The sequence below is a fragment of the Malus domestica genome, chromosome 07, assembly GCF_042453785.1.
Source record: "Malus domestica chromosome 07, GDT2T_hap1".
Lineage (NCBI taxonomy): Eukaryota > Viridiplantae > Streptophyta > Magnoliopsida > Rosales > Rosaceae > Malus > Malus domestica.
In genome coordinates, this window is record NC_091667.1 from 23,173,358 (window position 1) to 23,192,645 (window position 19,288).

Sequence of the window (19,288 nt, forward strand, 5' to 3'; positions counted from 1 at the left end):
GTTCAAGTATGTTGAGAATGAATCCCACATTGATGAGATGAGGGACCTTGCATGTACTTATAAGTAGTTAGGCTATTTCCCATATTACCAATTGGTGTTATGGTGGAAACTCAACTTTCTTCATGGTATTATCACAGGTTGGCCCACATGTGAAGCTCAATGGTCACACATGCTCTACATCACCCAATTCGTGATGTCCACGTGTTTGGCTTGAAAATTCGCCACACGTGAGGGGGCGTATGAAGATGTGAAGGTAAAATAGTCCCACATTGGTGAAAAGAAGAACCTTGCAAATAAGAGGTTGGACTACTCCCTATATTGGCAATTGGTTTTATGATGGAATCGTAACTTTCTTTATAATATCAGAGTGGGTTGGCCCACATGTAAAGCGTAATAGCCACACGTGCTCTATATCACCCAATTCGTGTTGTTCACATGTTTGACCTGAAAATTTGCCACAGGTGAGGGGCATGTGCTCCATATCACCCAATTTATGTTGTCCACATGTTTGGCCTGAAAATTTGCCACATATGAGGGGGCATGTGAAAATGTGAAGGTAAAAGAGTCCCATATTGGTGAAAGGAGAAATTTTGCAAGAGGTTATAAGAGATTGGCCTATTCCTCATATTGTCAATTGGTTTTATGGTGGAACCTCAATTTTCTTAATGGTATCATAGCATGTTGTCCCACGTGTGAATCCCAAGGGCCACACTTGCACCACGTCATCCAATTCGTGTTGTTCATGTGTTAGGCTTGAAAATTCGCCACATGTGAGAGGGGCGTGTTGAGAATGAATCCCACATTGATGCGAATAGGGACCGTGCATATGTTTATAAGTAGTTGAGCTATTTCCTATATTGCCAATTGGTTTTATGGTGGAACCTCAACTTTCTTTGTGGTATCAGAGTAAGTTGGCCCACATCTGAAACCCAATAACCACACATGCTACGCGTTACCTAATTCGTGTTATACACATGTTTGGCTTGAAAATTCATCACATGTGAGGGGACGTGTGAAGATGTGAAGGTAAAAGAGTCCCACATTGGTGAAAAGAAAAACCTTGCAAGGGCTTATAAGAGGTTGGACTTCTCTCCATATTGTCAATTGGTTTTTTGGTGAACCTCAACTTTATTCAAAGTCGAGCTAAATCACATCGCTTAACTGGTTGATTTAACTGCATTTTCGGGGCAAAACCAAGCCACTTCTAACAGTATCCATGTATTTTTGTCAATATTATTGAATATCACTTTCCTAATTATTAGATAACTCTATTTAAGGGAAAACACTCCTACTTAAGGACTTGGATTCGGTTTAAATGAAATATTGGATTCTGGATTACCAAAAACAGAAAGAGAAATTGGATTATGTTTAAATGAACTATTAATGAAATGTTATTAATACAAAAGTCACAAATCTTTAGTTAAACAATTGCAATAAAGGTGGCGGGGAGGACTTTTTCTTATGTAAAAGACCGCCTTTGCAAGAAATTACAAGGGTGGCGGGGAGAACTGTTAAGTAGTGCAGGGAGGGAGGTGCTACTCAAAACCGTGGCACAATCGTTACCAACGTACACGATGCAATGCTTCCTATTACCAAAGACATTTTGTGAAGAGCTTAATAGGATGATTGCCAAGTTTTGGTGGAGTGGAGAGCCAAGTAAAAAGAAGATACATTGGATAAATTGGAGAACTTTATGCAAGCCTAATACGGAAGGAGGTTTAGGCTTCCGAGATTTAACACTCGTTTAATCTTGCTTTACTATCCAAGCAAGCTTGGCGTTTCGTCCAGAATCCCATTCACTTGTTTTTAGACTGTTGTAGAAGCATAGCTGCTTCTCGCAAGGTGCTCATGAAAGGATTAAGGTGGCAGGTGGGTAATGGGGGTACTATCAAAATATGGAAGGACAATTGGCCCCCAAGGGATAGCTTTTTTAAGGTGGTAAGTCCACCGTCAGTTCCGTGGAATTGCGAGGCTACGTTTATTAAGTTTTTCTTAACGATACTTCTACTTGGAATAAAGATCTGTTGGAGCAATTGTTCAGTCCTGAAGAGGTGGACGTGATATTGTCTATCCCGCGTAGTGTACGAGATACTCCGGATCGGGAAATTTGGCACTTTGAACGTAACGGTAAATTTTCTGTTGGCACTTTGAACGTAACGGTAAATTTTCTGTTCGAAGTCTTAAATTTCAGGTAGACGGGCCATGGGTCCACTCCAACAACACCGATACTGTCCTTACTTGGCCATCTGTTCAATCCGTCAGGTGTGAGGTTTTAATACAAAAGGCCTCGGTGTTAGTTAGAGTGGGGTAATTCTATATAAATGGCTTGTTCTCAAGCCTTCTAGCTGATGTGGGACAAAAGAATTCTAACACTCCCCCACACGTGATACCTTATTTTATGGGTCACACATGGAGTTGCACACATCGGCAACCACGTGGAGCCAAGCCAGGGCTCACCCGTTCGCGCTGGGCCAATTTTGTTTCCAGGACCATTTTGTGGATGGCTGCCAAATAATCTTCGAAGGCGATTCGAGTCTGACACTGGCAGCCATGAAGAATCACGGGGACGATACCTCTTTCCTTGGGTCCCTTATTAATGACATCAGAACTTTTATAAGAGACATCTCCCAGAAGAACTTCAATTTGATTCGTCGCCAAGCGAATAATGTAGCTCATAGACTTGCAAGGGCATGCATTGGATGTCAGCAGGAGGTGATGTGGTTTGAGGAACCACCGAATTTCATAACCGATGTTCTCTTTGAGGATGCCTCTATGTAATATTCTTTTCACATTTGTTCTAGAGGATGGTTAACTCTACGTTGATGTGCAGGACACTCTTTTTCGTTTGACCAGGTCGAAAATCCTAGCAAGGTTTTATAGAGACTCATGTAAGTACACTTTCCTCCGAGAATGTACGTTATATTTTCTAAATTAATGAATATTGTACTTCTTCTAAAAAAAAAAAAAACAATTGCAATAAAGGTGGGATGGATCCTCATTTTCTCTTTTTTATTTCTATTTTTATTTATTTTTATTTTTAATTTCTTATTCAGTGTCAATCATATGATCATTTTGCTTCATGGAGTGGAATTTTGGGCACAATTGGAACAGGCTATTGAGGTCCTGTTGCAAAGCTTATGAGCAATTTCTAGTAGTGCTTCTTGACTGTTTAGAGAACGGAGAAAATAACATCTAGGAAGACTGTTGTATATATATGCATATGCTTCCAAGCTTATTGCTACCTATATTCGTAAGTTGTTTAATTTATTTAGTTACTACAACAACCAACAGAAGGCAATTTTGCAAACAACTGGTACTGCAAGCAAAACCCTCCCAATCAAATTACATTATTGACGACGTGACATTAACTAGTTAACTAGCTTGGTTCGTAGTCACATGGGTACAAATCCTAGCATCGTTAAAAACTTTGCCAGGCCTACAGAAATAGCCTTTGCTTGGGGCACAATGAATGTCTTTTGAGCAGATGCACAACCCTTCTAGTGCACACCCTTCCTTAACTATTGTCACCCCATCCTTAATTCCAAGAACTTGGTCTGTCCATTCACTAGAGAAGAGCCCCATTGGATCGTAAACATCTTTGACCCTCAAGAACTCTTCAGAACCCTTGTACTTGTTCATCACTCCATCAAACGCTATGTTCCGATTTTTTCCCCAATGAGGCAATGCTTTATACTTAACAAGAGCAAGTTGCTCTATTTCTTCAAGTATTCCTTCATAAAGTCTAGGTGTCATTGGGTCTTTACTACGATAATATGTGATATCAAAGTCGACTGCATCTTCTTGCTTGCCAAGGTAAGCGCTTGAGGTAGTAACATACCGCATTAGGATCCCGTTGTAGTTTCTACTCCACATAGCGCTTTTGGTTCAATCTCAACTAGCTTTTGCACATCTTGAATGAAGTTCTTAGCCAGAGACAAGTTAATGCTGAATGTTGTTTGATGAAAAAACTCACCCTTGATTTTGGGGTCCCATGGGCATGCTGTGATCCTTGAATCCTCAAGACTATCTAAGCAAGTCCCGGATGACTGAAGCCGATGCTGATATCCAATAACAGGATAGCCAGTAAAAAACAGACCTGTTTGAAATTAATATTGTTTGGAAGTACCTTTTTTTGCTTAGAAATGGAGTTCAGAATGATTAAGCAGGAAATACCAGAAATAATGCATACCATTGTTTGTCAAACCATAAGCACTTGTAATGAGAGTAGATGTAACCAACTTTGCACTAGTGCATTTCCCATCAGCATCACTCTGAAATTCTTGGTTCTCCTCTACCATAATAACACACAAAGACACATGGATAAATAAAAAAATTGAATTCTTTTATAAAAATAATGGACATATGCGAAATGTGCACTATATATAAAATAAGTAAGGGTGTCTACAACTTGATATATTATGCTTTCACACTTTGGATGGATAAATTAAATTATTTGAAATCACTTATGAATGTGCAGTCTTAATTCAAGCTTTAACATAAGATGTCAAAGTATCAAATCTCAAAGTCTCCGACAAACTAATTCACAATTTTTTGTTATGTAGGAAGTCTAGTGAAAATAAAAAATGTGTGTTGTAATATTATATGAGTAATGCAACATTACGTTTCAAGATTTTACATCACCCACACACATTTATATATGGTTCGTTTTGTAAAATCTTGTAATATATATAGTAAACAAACCTTTGGCTCTGATATCTGCAAGAGCAAGTGAAGGTGTGGCTCGAAAAGGAATGAAGTCATATAGGCCATTGCCAGAGGTATTTGTGGAGACACAATCATCCATCTGATAGACAGCCTTGTGCTGGCTAGGGTACCATATGATGTCTGCAAACTCATGTTCCTTGCCAAACCTAACTACTTGCTCTCCCAAATCTGAGTCGCTCCTGCTCAAGTATGTGATCGCTCGCTTAAACATGGGTTGCAAATTTAGAGTAACCTACCAAAAAGAGAGGTCAAATTTATAGTCTCTTCATGTTGCTTATGATTTATTGGGAGGTTTCGTACTAACCACCAGCATATTTTCATCACTTGAGATTTTTTTGTTTTGTTAAATTACATATTGTGTCCCTTTAGTAGTTTGGGTACCAATGTGAAAATAACTCTGTAGCTTAGAGGTTGTCTGTACTTAACCTTTTCCGTTTGTATAAAGTCCAAATACACTCTAAAATGAAAAACCGTGTACTTTTGACATCTAGCTAATAAGTTTTTGATATTCTGACTACTCATTCTAAAAGGTTTAGTAGCATATTATATGTGTTTATTTGCTTAAATTTTCAAGAATGTCAAATTCACACTTATTTGATCCCTTAAATGCTGAAAACAGTTTAAGTGGAAAAGTGTGTTTTCCTAGGAGACTCCCTGGAAAAAGTCCATCCACGTAGGGCTTAAGTTTTCCTCCTAATTAAATGACAGAAAGAGACATTCCATCAAGACCTTATAGTTTATAATGTGGGATGAGGGTCTTCTCCAGATCCTCTTTGTGGGGAACCTAAGGATCCTCATATTAAGATCGTTCATTGTATATCGTGCAGATAGTTTTCGTCAATTACTATTTATGTTTAATTTTAAATAATAAAATTTTAAATAATTTATGATCATACGATATATGATTAACGGTTAGGATGTAAGGATCCCTAGGATCCCCACAATTTAGATCCAGATGGGATCCAAATCCTCTAATGTGTACCATTGAAGTTTGGTTTAGTTTGCAATTAAAGATGAAAATGAACTCCATCTAGCATTTTGATGGAGTGTTGACAGGGCAACACACTATCATTTTCATCCCCTATGTATAGTTGGCCTGATTTTTTTTTTTTTTTTTTTTGGTGAAATGTTTGGCTTGATTTCCACCTGAGTTGAGGTTTTTTGTATTTGGCTGCAAACTAGATGAAACATAACAAGGTTACGATTGCAACTTAAATTATTAGAAACTTAAGTGACAATCAATTAAATCTGTAGACCAAAAATATAAAGAAAAATTAAAGGAAAGTCCAAAAAAACTTTAATTTTAATGAAAAATGACAAATACAGTTGTAGTGAATAGTACCAAGAAAAAAATAAAAATGTGATTTTTTTATTAAAAATAAACATTACCAAAAATATTTGGTTAAAGCTCCCAAAATATAAACTGACTTTTTCTTTTCTTGTTTTTTATCCTGTGGTCATGGTCATAATCGCTACTGTCATGGCTGGTACTGTTTTTGCAAGCAATTTCACTCGACAGTAAATTATTAAATAAAATGTTTCTTGGAAAGGATCAAATATATATATGACCTATCCTAATCCTAATGATACATTTCCACTCTATCTCACATTGGACTACTCCCAGTAAATATATGATAAAAATGATCACAGGGCAGTAAAACAAGCATTTCTTATGGTATAAGTTTTTGTTCAAATAATGTAACTGTTTGGACACAAATTTACACCATCGGCTCGAGTAATCGAGGCCGTTGAGTAAGTATAGTTTCACACCGTCGGGTAGGAAAAGTTAAGATAATTTTGTTGTTGTTATGGGATAATATTATGACTTTTAATCATAATAATTATCTTTTAATAATGAGTTATCTTGACACTTTTCTTGTACGAGATAAATACGGCGCAAGTTGTATTGAAGCAAGCATAATAGTTAGATTTAATTTGGGATTCTTAGCATTCAACACGGGTGAGGATAGTCCTAGCACGTGGTGGCATCAATTAGTAACCAAGGTGGAGTCTAATTTGAAAGATTACCTATACGTGGAGAAAGGTAATGAGATGCAAGCAGGATGGGAATGGATTTCTTGAAATTGTTATTATCCAGTTCAGGATTGGTGATAATGATTAAATGTTATCATGCACGTGGCTTGGTGCTGATCAAGATGATGGAATAATCATGTACTTTCGTGGGAAATGAGCCAATCTCATGCAATTCATGCATGTGTGGGGTAATCAGCATAAGAGTATGAGGAAAATATGGGATAATTCAAGAGGTTTAGTCTCGGTTGGTTTCTAGGAAATCATCAAGGCCACGGGATCCATTTGGGATAATTCAAGAAGTTTAAGTCTCGGTTGGTTTCTAAGGTTAAGGGATCATGCATACTTGAGAGAATATTCCCATTATTTACATCGACAATCCTAGTGTTCTGCTACTATAAATACAAAGGGGTCATGCATCATTCGGGGATCTCCAATTCAACACACAACTGCCCTGCGCAAACTCTCTCAACAATTGAGATTTTTATTTTCTCTTTTCACTGACACATCTTCCGTTGGCATCAACAGCACTGTGAAAGCAACCGGTGATATCTTAAGTCGGCATAGATAGCTCTGTCACCGTAGAATCAGCCGATCTCGCAGCATCTTCCGTTGGCATCAACAGCACTGCGGCGAGGACGGTTGATTACCTATCCAAGTCTCGGTCGAGAAGGATTTCTGAATCCTTATTGGTCGAGGTTATCTCATCAGTCTTCTCGGCAAAGTGAGGTGTTACGAGTTATTACATTCGGCACATTGGAAGCCGAATTGGATATTGAACTTCGCTAAGTTAGTAGCCTTGTCTTCAAGCTCTAGAACCTGAAGGCCGAGACGTGTTCCTTCCTCGGCCACAATCACAAGATCAAGAAGTTAGTAGTGCACCCAACACAACATCAACAAATTTTACTCCTCGGCCGAGCTCGGCCGACGAGTTGGCACGCCCCGCATTTAACCGAAGGACGTAGTTAGCTCATAGATTACTCGGCCTGCGCGCCACGTAGGCTTGGTAGTTTTTAGGATCAACATTTTGGCACGCCCTGTGGGACCCAGTGCTAAAACTAGGAAGTTCACATGATATATCAAGATCACGATCAAGATGAGATTTGGCGCCTACTCAAGGAAGTTGTCGAGCAACAAAAACACCTTGACTGGATCGTTGAAGCAAATAAAGAAAGGCAAAATCTTTCTCTCAAATGATAAAGGTGAAGGTTCATCATAGCTTACAAGATCAATGGTTAAATGAAGATAGAGCTCGATATTATGAGTGGCTTGATAAAAAAATGTCTTTTTGGTTCAAATCAATTCCATTTGAAGAATGGTTGGCTCAAAAGACTGAGGGGCAATTTTTCGCTCTGGCCACAATTAAAATTCGGCCTAAGAAGATTGTCGAGATGGCCGAAGAAAAACCTAGGCCACTTGTTTTTTCAGTCGAGACTGAAAGTGTGGTAGGCCTAGAAGAAAACGTTCAAGTTTCTGAGCAAAAAATTGACGCCGAAACTATGCTAATCGATATGATTATCGGCAATAAAGCCGATATAGAGAAATTCCATTGGGCCAAGTTATTTGAGTTCGAAGCTGAAATTAACAACGTAATTATGCCTGGGGGGCATAATATTTGTCTAACATATTTGGCGGCCGAAAATGAAAAATATTTCGCCAAGTCAAAAATATTTGGAGAAAATTCTTTATTCAGCCTAAGGCGAAATCAATTTCAAAATTTTGTTATTACAAGATCTTGGCTTGGAATAAAGCATCGTTGGCCTCCTCCTAACTATGGTTCGGCCACTTTTATTTACATTTAGAAAAAAAAAAATTATTTTCTTAATCATCTGGCTAATTAAGCCGATGCATAAGAAAATAAGGGGAGTAACAACAGTGCGGCAATCTAAATATTAGCTGGTCGAGGAAGCAATCCAAACTTATATATATTAGTTTAGGCCAAATATATGTATATAAAAGAAAGAAAAAAAGCTACTTTCAGCCGAAGTGGTTGAAGAAAAAAAAAATTAAATAAATAAATAAAGTTTTGCCGAATGAAAGAAGTTTGGCCGAATGATATATATATATATATATATATATATATAGGCTATATTCTCCTCAGCCTCGGCTTCGGCTCGCTTTACAAAACTGTATATAACATACATGCCGAGCTCGGCAAGGCATTATTGCCGAGTGTGGGATCATTCATGTATACATGTATATGGCCATTCGGCTTGCCGTCTACATAATATATATATTTTCAAGCCAACATGATTATGGCCTAGTGCCGTGTGTGTGTGTGTATGTGTATATATATATATATATATATATATATATAACCTGAATAGAAGCTTTTGGCCGAATGGCAACCTTATGCATGCAATCACACAATAATTTCGGCATAAATGCAAAACTCTGCCAAATCGTCAACCTCGGCCTAATTTGCTAAGATTCTCACCGAGCTCGGCAGGTCTATTAAATTTTTGCCAAGTTATGTATTGAAAAGGTTTTTGTTGTTCGACGAATTGTCCCTTTGTGGTAAATGAGTTGGTTTCAGTGACTTTTGGTTTCATGAATGCTCGGGTGTGGTGGATATGTGGAGTGTTCAAAAAGTATAATTTCCTTAATCATTCGGCTTACGAGTCGAAGCTCAAGGAAACTGGGGGGCAATGTTTGGACCCAAATTTACACCATCGGCTCGAGTAATCAAGGCCGTTGAGTAAGTATAGCTTCACACCGTCGGGTAGGAAAAGTTAAGATAATTTTGTTGTTGTTATGGGATAATATTATGACTTTTAATCATAATAATTATCTTTTAATAATGAATTATCTTGACACTTTTCTTGTACGAGATAAATACGGCGCAAGCTGTATTGAAGCAAGCATAACAGTTAGATTTAATTTGGGATTCTTAGCATTCAACACGGGTGAGGATAGTCCTAGCACGTGGTGGCATCAATTAGTAACCAAGGTGGAGTCTAATTTGAAAGATTACCTATACGTGGAGAAAGGTAATGATATGCAAGCAGGATGGGAATGAATTTCTTGAAATTGTTATTATCCAGTTCAGGATTGGTGATAATGATTAAATGTTATCATGCACGTGGCTTGGTGTTGATCAAAATGATGGAATAATCATGTACTTTCGTGGGAAATGAGCCAATCTCATGCAATTCATGCATGTGTGGGGTAATCAGCACAAGAGTATAAGGAAAATATGGGATAATTCGAGAGGTTTAGTCTCGGTTTGTTTCTAGGAAATCATCAAGGCCACGGGATCCATTTGGGATAATTCAAGAAGTTTAAGTCTCGGTCGGTTTCTAAGGTTAAGGGATCATGCATACTTGAGAGAATATTCCCATTATTTACATTGACAATCCTAGTGTTCTGCTACTATAAATACAAAAGGGTCATGCATCATTCGGGGATCTCCAATTCAACACACAACTGCCCTGCGCAAACTCTCTTAACAACTGAGATTTTTATTTTCTCTTTTCACTGACACATCTTTCGTTGGCATCAACATCACTGTGAAAGCAACCGATGATATCTTAAGTTAGCATAGATAGCTCTGTCACCGTATAATCAGCCGATCTCGCAGCATCTTTCGTTGGCATCAACATCACTGCGGCGAGGACGGTTGATTACCTATCCAAGTCTCGGTCGAGAAGGATTTCTGAATCCTTAGGGTCAACAGTAACGTAAACCAAATGACGGAATGAATTGAAGATCGCGCTGAAAAATGCTATTCGACAACAAGAAAAAATTATGCAGATTTTGTCTTTAATATCCGATTTGGGCCGATGACTTACCATTTCGAAGCAAACAGCGACACAATTCTACTCATTGCTTTGCCGTGACTAGTGGGTTTTTTTTTTGGCCGAATTCTATAGTTTATGGTGGTTTATTAGTATGGCATTTTTCTCTCCTCCGTGAGAGTCCTCTGTTGTGAGTGTTTTCTTCTTCCTTTGTGGGAGTTTTAAATCGTTCTTTCCCTATCGCTGCTAAGAAGTTTGGTTTGTTTCTCTCTCTGGCTTGGGGTCCGCATCGGCATATTTTCAATTGGATTTGGTATTTATTTCTCTGGAGGTGGGGTTTCTGGGGCTTTCAATTCCCTCACCTTCCATTATGGTCGGAGGTGGGGGAATTTATTGTGGGCAACAACCCCGAATAGTTAATGACATTAAAGGCAGGCCACCTACTTTTAGATCCGGCGTAAATAGACAACATCTTTCTCCTTCTGGGTCAAACAGGTACTCAGCACTAAACTTCCTTTTTGTAGTTGGTTTCCTATTTACACAGAATGGAACCCTGCAAACGCAGGACATGTTTGTGGAGTACGAGTGCAATCAACATCACTCTCTTCGAATTGAATCTACAAGGTACATCATCACCAGATCTATTCGCAAGAAACAGGGAGCACGTGGTAGAAGAAGACACATGGCGAATTCAGCGGTGGAGGAATTTGTGGTCCATCTCGAGAAGTCAATGGATCTATCAACAATGGAATGGGGGTGAAACTGGTGGGGGTTGCTCTCACAAATAAATCTTTGAATAAGTGGGGGGTCAGAAATATACTGAGGTCGTCATGGAAGGATATGGGTGAGGTGGAAGTCAAATGGGTCCATGATAACACTTTTATCATAACAGTGCATGATGAAAGCACGACTGTCAAGATTTTGAGGCAATTGTCGTGGGCTGTCATGAAACAAAATTTCTCTGTAAAAAGGTGGCCACCAGATCTAGCGATTGAGGAAATCCAAATGGCACTGGTACCTTTCTGGGTCCAAATTCGAGGGGTGCCACTTTCTCTCAGCACAGAAACAAATGTGAGACGTCTGGCAAAAGAGATTGGAGATTTGGTGGAATTAGATGATCCGGTAAAAGCTCGGGGTTTTCTCCGAGTAAGGGTGGAAGTTAATACTAAGAATCCTCTTGCTAAGGGCTGCTGGATTCCAAGGGGCAATAATAAGGATTCATGGATTGAATTTCGATACGAGAGGCTCCAGGATTTCTGCTATCGATGCGGGGGGATAGGGCATGTCAATACTGAATGTTCTTTTGCTATCGGGAATGGTGATGCTGCTGGGTATGGCGAATGGACGAAAGGAGAAAGGAGACCCCTCGCCATTAATGCAGGAGAAAGAAGACTGGCTGGAGCCATCAGATGATGTGATAGGAACTTATTGCAGCGGCGCGTTGAAACTACAGAGACACCTAGTAGTCTGGAAGCAGTTGGAACTTCAATGGGACCCGCACACCATACGAAGGCACACAGTTCAAGTAAAGGGATGAAAAGATGGAATAGGGTGAGGAGTAGGATGGAGGGCCAGAAAATGGACTTTCAGCAATGGCTTGTGGACGGACATGAACCCCATGTGACTCACCATGTGGTAATGCGTTTAGGCTAATTGGGCCATCAGCTAACCCATTTGTTCCATTTTCCAAGCCCAAGTATTTTTTCCCAGGCTGCGAGAATTCAAGAGATTCATGCTAGTGATGGGCCTAGCTTTTCCGACCCAGGGCGGAACGCAAGCATGCAACTGTCTATTCCTAATATGGTGTATACTGAAGTGAATGAGGAGAACAACAACAAAAGAGGATCTAAGCGGGAGTTCATGGAGATTGAACCTTATTCTCACAAAAAGAAAAAGGCAGGAGACAATTTACTTATGAGGACGAGCGGCTTGGAGAAGGGACGAACCAGTTATGTAGCAGATGAGTCATAGGCAGTTCCTTTAACCTTACAATAACACCTAGAAGACACATCTGAGCAGGAGAAAATTGTACTGTTCGTAGGAAAGAAGGGCGAAGGTTCACAGGGTGGTGGCGGGTGGCCCTTAACAGCCGTAAAAGTACCATGATACATTTACTCTAGAACTGCCTTGGTCTCGGGTCGGACACGGTAGTTCGAGCCCTTTATGGGCTAATCAGAAAACACAGACCCGCTATGATCTTTCTCTTTGAAACCAAAATGAAGGATCATAGAGTTGATGGTGTTCATAGGCGTTTGGGGTATTCGAAGGGCTTTCATGTCTCGCCAGTAGGGAGAGCTGGGGGTTTAAGTATGTGGTGGGATGAGTCTGTAGAAGTGGAAGTTAGGTTTTCTTCTAAGCACATTATTGATGCTCGGATTAAGCTTGTGGACTCTGAGGGTTGGACGCGTGTCACGTGGGTGTATGGCACTTCCTATCGGGCTGATAATGATGCTTTCTGGGGGTGGATGCATACCTGGTTTAAACCATCAAATATTCCCTGGCTTTGCGGTGGTGATTTCAATGAGATACTCTGGGATTATGAGAAGTCGGGGGAACGGAGCTGAACTATAATAGGCCGAGATTTCTGGAAGAGTTCCTAAACTCTTTGGAGTTAATGGACCTGGATTTTAATGGACCTCCGTTTACTTGGAGAGGTATGAGAAATGGGCAGCTCGTGGAGGAGAGGTTGGATCGAGCTCTGTCAAACAAGCTGTGGCAGGAGTGTTGGTCTAACTCCTTGGTCATTCATGAACCTGTTATTGGGTCGGATCACTGCCCCCTAATTATTCAGAGTCAGCCTCGAGGTCAAAAATCGAAGAAAGTGTTTCGGTTTGAAGCGTTTTGGGCCAAGGAGGAGAAATGTACGGAAATTGTGGAAAGTTATTGGAGGCGACAATATGCAAGAGATGGCATTACGAGATGGCAAAAGAAGCTGAACCAGTGTAGGTCCCAACTGTCTTGTTGGAGTCGAAATGCTTTCCAGTCGAGAGGTATCGAGCTTGAATGTCTCCTAAATCAGTTGGGGGATCTTCAATATAATTGGAGTAAAAACTTTGAGCAAATAAAGGAGTTAACAGTGCGCATTGGAAGATTATGGGAGATTGAGGAAAGCTATTAGCTTCAAAGATCAAGGGTGAAGTGGCTTCGGGAAGGTAATGCGAATACTGCTTTCTTTCATCATTCCACTTTGCAACGCAGGAGAAGAAATTGTGTGGTCAAACTCCAGGATGAGGGGAACGGTTGGGTGGAGAACCAGGATACCATCCGCCATACCTTTGATGAACATTATGTTAATCTTTTCACCTCCTCGGGTCAAAGAGATTGGGGACCGTCGTTACACTGCCTCCAACATACGGTGAGTGAACAGATGAATGAGGCTTTGACCAGGCCGGTTGGTGTGGAGGAAATTAAACAGGCTACCTTCCAAATGGGTGGCCGAAAGGCCCCTGGACCTGACGGTTTCCAGGGTGTTTTCTATCACACATTCTGGAATACTCTTATTGATGATGTCAACTGTATTGTGCAGGATTACATGCAAGGGGCCTGCTCCCCGAAACGCCTCAATTCTACTCATATTGTGCTAGTCCCGAAAGTCAAGAACCCAGTTTCTGTGGGGCAATTTCGACCCATCAGTTTATGTAATTACTCCTAAAAGATAGTCTAAAAAATCCTTGCAAATCGTCTCAAACCTATCCTTCCAGATTTGATTTCTTCAATGCAGAGTGCCTTCGTATCTGGGAGACAAATTCAGGATAACATTGGCATTGCTCTTGAGATGTTCCACTTTTTGAAATTAAGGAAAGCGAAATATAAGTTTGAAATGGGTCTTAAGCTTGATATGCATAAAGCATATGATCGAGTAGAATGGGATTTCTTGGAGGCGGTAATGGAAAGGATGGGGTTCTGTTCTCAATGGAGGAATTTAGTGATGGGGTGTGTGAAGACTGTAGACTTTGCGGTGATTATCAATGGACAGCCGGGGCGGAAGTTTACTCCGTCTAGGGGTATCCGTCAGGATGACCCTTTATCTCTGTACCTATTCATCCTTGTAAATGATGTTTTCTCCAGACTTCTCCAATTGGCGGTTGACAGGCGGCAACTCATTGGCATCTCTCTGCATTCCGGATGTCCAGTAATTTCCTATATGTTTTTTGCGGATGATACCCTACTTTTCCTCAAGGCTGATAAGCAGAATTGTAGTACTCTGAATAAGCTTATTGACAATTACTGTTTGGTGTCTGGTCAAAAGGTGAATGTTCAGAAATCTTGTATGTTCTTTGGCGTAAATGTTCCAAATAGTCTCTCTACTGAGCTTTGTACTGTGATGGGTATGCCTTCTGTGGAGGATCCCGGTATGTATCCTAACTTTAGGACGTCATCTGTTGAGTTCTTTTATTATTTTACTCCTAGTCCTAGACTCTAGTCAACTTTAGGACTCTATAAACCACCTTTGAAGTGTTAGGATTTGTTATATTTCAAACTTTCAAGAGAAATTCCAGGAAGACCACATTTTTTTTTTAAGTATAGGACTATATAAGCCACCTTTAAAGTGTTAGGGTTTGTTATCTTTCATACTACTTTCAAGAGAAATGTTAGTGAACCACATTTTGTACAAAGTGATGTGGCAAATGAGACATATGATCAACTTTCAATGAGATAAACTCAATAATTGACATAACATGTACACATTATGTGTCACATTCGATGGTACACTATTGGAATCCAAAAATGTGATCTCCCATAAATTTTCCTACTTTTCAATCAATAAACTTCAAAGTTTTGTCAATACTCTCTGACGGATTCCAATTTTCTTGTTCCTTAAGGTTATCGTTTGATACATTCTCTTTGTCGCGATGAGTCATAATGATGATACAATTTGAAACTCCTTTTATTGGTCATCAATTTATACTACATTAAAGTACTTTCTTATATGGTAAGTGATGCACCAACATCTAAAGAAATGTATTGATTAGTTGATGTGACATGTACACATCACTTGCCATATCAAATAATAGACCAAAAAATATGATTCATAAAATGTGGTCTTCCTATTAAGTTTTTCCTTTAAGTTCAGTAGGTGTACCAGCCAAGCCTAACGGCCTAGGGCGTGCTCCCCTCAAATATGGAGTTGAGCTTCCATGGTGGTCCAGTATATGGGTTTTGGTGCTTCTTCATAAATGTGAATCAGATTTTTCAGAATATGTATGCAATTTGTGCACATAATATTTGTACGAACTTCTTTAGGAATGCCAAAGACGGTAATTAAAAAAAAAATACCTGGGAAATTACTCCTAAGACTCCAAGTGAAACTTTAGCTGCATTAAGATCTTTATCACCATCGTTGAGCCTTCGAACCATGACATAACCATCTTTAGGCCCTCCCGGACTCACAATTGTAAGACCCACCATGTAATCATGAACCGAGCTTCCCTTGCTCCACAATGTGCTGCCATGTGCCCCAGTCCCTAATAAACCTCCAATGGTTAAACCCCACCAATATGGTGTATAAGGCAAGGCCAGCCCTGCCTTTGCAGCCTCACTGATGAGCTGCTTCAGAGTCACACCACTCTCCAATGTCATGGTCTTTGCTTCAGCATCAATCTCCACCACACGATTGAGGTGCTTGGTGGTTATGATCAACCCATCTTCCTCACTTGAACAAACCAGCTTTGGAATACTATGAGAGTAACGAGTTGCCACCTTCATTTTAGTCTTGTTCTTTGTTGCATTGGCCACTATTGAAATTAGTTCTTCCTCGTTTGAAGGATATGCTACGGTACCTGCTCTACACATCGATCGATCGGGGAAGATGCCATAGGAGTTTGTGAGGGTGCAGTTTTTGTTGCTTGATGATGAACACTTTATGTGGTCCTCTGGAGGGGTTGAAATGCACACCGAGAATGACGAGATGAATAGACAAATTAGTCGGAGAAGGAGCCCCAACTTAACTGATTTTGTGAATAACGAAGACATGATTGATGCTGTTCTTCAAATTTCTTGGTCTTGAAGCATATATTTATATGTACCCTTATAGCCTGCTATATATATATATATATTTGACTTGTAACTTGTATAAACATACTTAGTACGAAATCTAAAAACTTTTAAAAGTTTGGAATGCTTCGAAGTCTATACTTCAATACTTAATTAGTGATAAGCTTAATATTATTGGTTTATCATACTTACAAGTTATAACCTAATTTATATAGTGACTAAGTTTTTGTGGCAGAGCACAGACAGAATTTGGTGATCGATTTTTTATTTTATTTTATTGGATACTAGTTGGTAAGTTGATCAACAAGATTTTATTTTCACCATTCGATATTAGGGTAATGTTAGAGAGACAAAATTTGTAAAATAAAGGATATAGAAGTTGATGATTGAGTTATTACTTAGGAGTTGACAAATGTGTTCATACCTATTGGTGACAAATTATTTAGTTTGCAAATTTTACCTACAAATTTAGTTTTTTTAGCATTACCCTTCCATATTGTCCGTTCGGCATCGTGACATGCACACAGGTGTGGTCATTGAGACAGCTGAATTATTTTCTTTAGCTTGAAAGCACAGTGTGTTTGTTGCTTTGCAAGTGGTGCATGTACTCTCCAAATGAATGAACTACATAGACCGGTAGTTGGCGTTCAATTTGTATACCACTGCATTATAATTTATATTGGACGGTGCTATTTACACATTTCTTTTAACTTTTCATATACTGCTCTTAAGTTTTAGTTATCAAATAGAATGAATTGAAGAAAATTATATGAAAAAAATTAACAAAAAAATAAGTGGAAAGTAAAAAGAAATGTCTGGATAGAACCAACCTAATGGAGTGCATGCGAACCAATAAGACCAAACCGGTAGAAACCCTGTTAGAGTTAATGTAGAATTATAGAGAATAATCCGAATGATGACTTTGAAGTACGACGTGAATTATTTTCTTAAAGTGTTATTTGCCCCCACTTGAATGAGTTTGCTAAAGGGTTCTTGGCAAATCACTTTCAGGATACAACAAAGTATGAAATATTCGATTAGTAAAACCAAATTATATTTCCTTAGAAATAACTAGAAAGAAATTGTATGAATGTGATGGAGAGAGAAGAGAGAGCAAAGAAATTGTGTAGACGACAAATTTCTAAATGAATTTCTTTTCTACCAATTTACCATTATATATGGGAGATTGCACCTGTTAGACATATCCTTAGGTTTTGGATATGCCTTCTCGTTATACAGGATACAACTGAATTAATATTACAGCAATATGCCAATTAGCATGTCTGATGCAAAGCATCAATTACCAAAGGTTGTGTCTGTTAGTAAATTATGCACTAGTCAGACATCGATCAGATCTTTTAGCAAAGTTTGAATAGTCACATTACTTTAATCTGATGAAGTGCGACTGTTGGGCAAATACCCAACTTCTTCCATTAGAATATATTAATATATTATTAAAATATTCCACAAACCCTATAAAGATTCTGCAAAAATAATTGCTTCTGTAGAGTGACAACAGTAAGTAGTAGTTTTTCTTCTTTGTGGAATTTCTGTTGGCTTAAGTGATGATGAGGTACACGGTTCTCACCATTTCTAATAATAGAATTTTAACGAAAAGCATTCGGTACTGTTCACTTTAACTAAAAACCACATTTTTACACTAAAAAATCAATTCTGGCACTATTCACTTTATCTTTATTTTGTTCTTATCATAAAAACTCAAAGTTTTCAAGCCTTTTTCATTAGTTTTCCTTTCTAATAATGATGGGATGATGTCGACTTTTTAACAAGTAAAAAAAAAATTGCAGTTACATCCCTTTTGGTTCTTCCATGCATATCAATGAGAGAAAAACTCAATTCCTTGTGGAGCAAATAGGTTCTAGATCATCAATTATCCCATTATCATTTAGGATAAAGGAACTTTGATTATTATAGGTCAACTAATTAGACGTAAATGAACTTTTTAAGTACACCAATGCACTCAAACTAAATAAAAATTACATATATACACTAATGCCATTTTTGATATTCTATAATAGGCCAACATAGATTTTTATTTTTATTTTATTATTAAACTTTTTTTTAACAAATCATATTGGCTACACTAAAGGGATAGGAGAGTAACCCTACAATGTGCTAGCAATAATATGGTTTAAATTCGCTTTTGGTAAAAATCGAACCTAAAACTTCTCATTTACAAGTGAAGAGGAATATCACTAGATCGTAATACTAAGTGCTAGTATTACCCTAATTATTAATCGCATATAATAATATTTGAGTTTAGTATGATTATTGGTTTCCTTTTCACTTCTTTTTGTTTTCTCATTTTCGACTTGAAAATATTTTACATCTGGTTAATTGTATTGACTCAAAGTCTCAAGGTTAAGCTCTCGGGTTTGGGACTTCCTCAAACCCGAAAGCTAAACCCTAAATCATAAGCTCCACATAACTGCTTCCAACCGCTTCTTCTCAATGCTCATTGCTACAATCTAATGGCTCCGATCACCGGCCTCCGACATTAACAAACGTAAACACCACAATATTTTGCTAATCTCTGAGCCCAATCAAAGTAGGAAAAGCTTCAATAAGTTTTCGTAAAATTTCACGAATCATTCTAAATGTAACCTGCAAGATTTAAACTAGAAAATAGGGTAGAGACTCAAAAAAGAGTCAATCCAAAAAGCTCTTATGGAAGTACTGCAAAGCGCAAAAACCTCTGCATTGATAAACTATGAAGGACAAAAGTCTCGCATAGTAGAAATTATGGACATGGAATGAATATAGTAATACGAAATACTCTT

General features: G+C 38.6%; 1 pseudogene; it reads right to left on the minus strand.

Annotated features, from left to right (window-relative positions):
* Nucleotides 1-3,191: 3,191 nt before the first annotated feature.
* LOC103420706 (probable L-gulonolactone oxidase 6) lies at nt 3,192-16,549 on the minus strand (annotated as a pseudogene).
* Between the last annotated feature and the right edge of the window lie 2,739 nt (nt 16,550-19,288).